This window comes from Glycine max, chromosome 17 (genome assembly GCF_000004515.6).
Source record: "Glycine max cultivar Williams 82 chromosome 17, Glycine_max_v4.0, whole genome shotgun sequence".
Lineage (NCBI taxonomy): Eukaryota > Viridiplantae > Streptophyta > Magnoliopsida > Fabales > Fabaceae > Glycine > Glycine max.
This window is the reverse complement of record NC_038253.2, coordinates 28,343,831-28,348,319: the sequence shown is the minus strand read 5'-3', so window position 1 is coordinate 28,348,319 and position 4,489 is coordinate 28,343,831.

The window sequence follows — 4,489 nt, the reverse complement described above, 5'->3', positions numbered from 1 at the left end:
TTGATGACAGCTTTCAAGTTCTGCTATCCAGGGATTTGAGAAGTCACCATTCTGCTTTCCAATATTCATAGTTGCTTCCATCAAGAATTGGTGGTCTGTTCACTGGTCCGTCTCTTTCTCCATGTTCATCAGAATTTATCTCCCTAGATCTCACTCTGTGATTTCGAGTGTTGGCTCTGATACCAATTGAAATTCTGATACCAGGGGACAGATGTCGTACCGGATGTCACGACATCACGCTTCAGAACATGCAGATTGTATGTGTCCGTATGAACAGATTAAACAAGTAAATAACACAAGAGAATTGTTTACCCAGTTCGGTGCAACCTCACCTACATCTGGGGGCTCCAAGCCAGGGAGGAAATCCACTCTCAATAGTGTTAGTTCAAGGTCTAACAGCCCCTGTTTACAACCTTCTCACCTAACCACTACCCGTGCGATCTCTACCTAAGACCCAATCTTAGATATGAGAACCTCCGCTCACTCCCTTTCACTCACACTCCTGTGTTTACAATTAAGTCAAAGACACACCAGAGATCAACTCTGAACAAAAGAGATCAACTCTACACACTAGAGATCAACTCTAGACACAAGAGATCAACTCTACACACATAGATCCAACACTTGATGTAAGGGTACCATCAAGGTGGCTCACAAAAGACTCAAGTCCCAAAAACTCACAAAATAACTCTTCAATCCCAGACTTGGTACAGAACTCGTGCAGCCTCCATGATTATATAGCAATTTGCGTTTCTGGACTGCAACGGCTTGTGCTGGAGGAGATCTATCTTCTTCTGAAAAATCTGCAGTTAAAGAACTAAAAGATAACTTTTGATCTTTTAGTTTGAATCTTTAATCTTTAATCTTTAATCCCTGAACGAACTCTTCTACTTTGAAATTCGAACTTTAATGATCTTTTAATTCGTTCCTAAAGATAGATCTTCTAATCTCTTGCTAACTGCACAATAATCTGTTAAAGATATACCAGATTTATATGTCCAGTATTATCGGGCCGGATGTCAGGACATCGTGTCCGACATCGTGGATCCTGCAGCTTCACTTCTGCACTTGACTTTTATCTTGCATTGTACAGCAACTCCAGTATTCTCGGGCAGGATGTCAGGACATTGTATCCGACATCGTGGATCCTGCAACTTCACTTCTGCACTTGACTTTTTATCTTGCCTTGTGCATTGTGCAGCCCGATCTCATTCCTTGACATAACGTTGGACATCATGTGCAGCAACTCCAGCTTTCCTTCATTGTCTAAGTGCTTATGTTTTAACAAAATCTTAGCCAATCTTTTAAAGCTCAGTAGAGCTAAACACTAACAATACCCTCTTATGGTCACTCTCAAAGTGACTCTTGATTCAAGCTTAATTTTTAGAAAACATTTTCAAAGAGTCAACTAAGGGAAATATTCTACATTTCTTCAAGAGATTCATGTTGATCAAGATTCACTTAAATTTCATCATGAGTTAATTGTCAAAGAAGAGCTTGATGATGTTGTGATCTATACATCTTAGTTAGGGTTACCAAGGATTTTCGATTTGGTAAGGTTTCAACTCTTCATTTTTCTCTTGTAGGGTTCAAGGGAAAAAAAGGTTTTTAGGGAATTGCATGTGCATAGTATTGGTCACATGGTTCTCTAATAGTGTAAGTTCTAAGGGATCTTAGAACAATTGGATGTAGGTCCTCTTGAGGTCTGAACCAGTATAAATTTGATTCAGTCTTGGTAATGGAATTGATGTGAAAGGGCCATAAAATTCTATTTTTCATATGATCTTGTTTTAATTGTTTTCTTGGTTTTGATAATCTTTTGTAACAAGTTTTTGAGAAAATCTTGATTAAAGAAAAGGGGTATCTTTTAATTGAGAAAACCTTATAGCTCTAGATTTTGAATTAATCTATTCAACCCCCCTTTCCAGATATCTAGTTATTTCAACAATTGGTATCTAGAGCTAGGGTCTTGAAAATTAATCAAGATTTTATCAAAAGTCCTTGAATATGGATGGGAATCAATCACCATTTGCAGAACTTGTATCCATTAAAAGACCTCCACTCTTTTGTGGCATGAAGTATCCCTTTGGGAAAGTTCAATTGAATGTTTTTATGGAATCTATTAATAGATATATTTGGCAAATGGTGGTAAATGGTTACACAATTTCAAGCCAAGTTGTTGAAGACAAAACTATAGAGAAACCTTTTGAATCATGGTCTCATGAAGAAATTAAAAAAGTTAAAAGTGACTCTAAAGTTGTGAGTATAATTCAATCGTCCTTGAATTGTGATGAATTTTCCAGGGTATTAACATGTTCTATGTGTCATACCCTAATTTCGTCCGGGAACCTTTGCTCGATGACATGCGACCATTCTTTGGTCCTTGTGAGGTGCTTGGCACCCATCATTAGGCAATTTATGAAATTCCAGGACATGCCGAAAAACCAAAAAAATATTGATGCACAATCCGTAAGTTTCCGTGACACACCGGAAATCAAAAGGAAGCATCGTGCATAATTAAGTGAGGTTCCGTAACATTCCGTAAGTCAAAAGGGGATGATTATGTAATCCGCAAGGTTCCGTAACATTACGGAAAGAAAACAAGTATCGTTACGAAATTCGTAAGTTTCCGTAACTTTACGAAAAAAGAATCACCAAAAAACAGCAGAGGGGGTGAACTTGGTAAAAATGGGGGTGCAAATAGCACCCAGGCCCATTTGGGCCCTCCAGAAGATTCCTCCAGAAGGCGGTTGCTTCTGGAGGAAGCAACCCTGCTCGCCTGGGCGAGCTGAGCTCGCCTGGGCGAGCTGGGCGGCAACCACCTCCCCTATTTTGCTATAAATAGGGGAGGAAAGCAAGAAGGAATGGATCCCAGCCCTTTAGGCACTTCTCTCTCTTTGGAAATTGCTTGAAAAATTGTTTCCGTGAAGAAAATCTAAGCCGAGGCGCTTCCGAAACGTTTCCGTAACGTTTTCCGTGAGGAATCTCGCAAAGGTTTGAACCGTTCTTCGACGTTCTTCATTCGTTCTTCATCGTTCTTCGATCTTCAACGGGTAAGTACCTCGAACCAAGCTTTTCGATTCATTCTATGCACCCGTAGTGGTCCACATTGTGTTTCGTGCATTTTTATTCTCATTTTGTTTACTTTTTATACCCCCTGTTGACGTGCTTAAGCCATTTTACTTAAGTCGTTTCTCGCTTAACTTAAAAATAAAATAAATTTCCACCGAACGTTTGAATTGTATTATCCATTAACTTTGGTTAAAATAAATTCCGACCGTTCGGTCGTGCCGTAACCACGTTGGAAATCAAAAAGAGGTAAAAAATAATATAATAATCAAAAAGACATCTTTTAGTAAAATAAAGCGGAAAATCAATCGGACGTTTTCTCTTTGGGATTTCTCATTCTTAATCGAATTGATTAATAACTAAAGTGAAACTAAAGGCTAGAATCAATCCACCTAGTCAAGCTCGTCCACAAAAATTGGCTTTTGAAGTTCGTCATTTCATTTTCTTACTAAGTAAAATGGATCATTTTTAAGGTCCAACGCCTTAAAATGATCACCACTTGAGCAAAAAAGAATCACTTGATAAGAAAGAACTACGTAGGTCTGAGTTCCTCATTGAGGATACGTAGGAGCAAAAGCCCCGCTTTTGTCGACCACCCCAAGAGATCGTTAATGGTCCAATGCCTTAACGTTTCTCTCCTTTCAAAAACAAGAAATCGTTAATGGTCCAACGCCTTAACATTTCTCCTCTTTCAAAATCAAAAGACCGTTTAATGGTCCAACACCTTAAATGACCTTTTGTTCAATAAAAAACATATTTTGCAAAAAAGACAAAAACAACTTAACCAAACACTTTGTTCCGAAAGAACTACGTAGGTCTGATTTTCTCATCCCAAATTGAGGAATACGTAGGAGCAAAGGGAAACACCCTTGTCGACCACAAAAAAGAAAAAATATAAAAAGGGTATAAAGGATACAAGAACATAAAAGGAACATAAAAATCAAAGTCATGTTTGCACATTCGATTAAAGGCTGCCGTCCCTTGGGACGGGCGTGTGGGGTGCTAATACCTTCCCCGTGCGTAAATACAACTCCCGAACCTTTCACTTAAAAATTCGTAGATCGCGTCTTTTCCGGTTTTTCCGACGTTTTCCTCAAATAAACGTTGGAGGCGACTCCGCGCGTATTCCTTTCGTGGAACACGCATCCCGCGAGTCTCGCGTCGCCCTCCCGCCGAAGGGTAGGTTACGACAGTTGGCGACTCCACTGGGGACTTTCTTTAGAGAGTTAGGCCATTTAATCTTGTGCAATGTTTTATCTTGACTTTCTCCTTTGTTGGTTTCCCTTTATTTGTCTTATGTTCTTGTGTATATAAACTATTTGTTGCTTTTAGTGTATTTTAAAATGTATGCATTTATTCATTTGATGCACACAAACACCAACACTATTTGCACACACTGTGAGTGAAAAAAAAGGGCCCT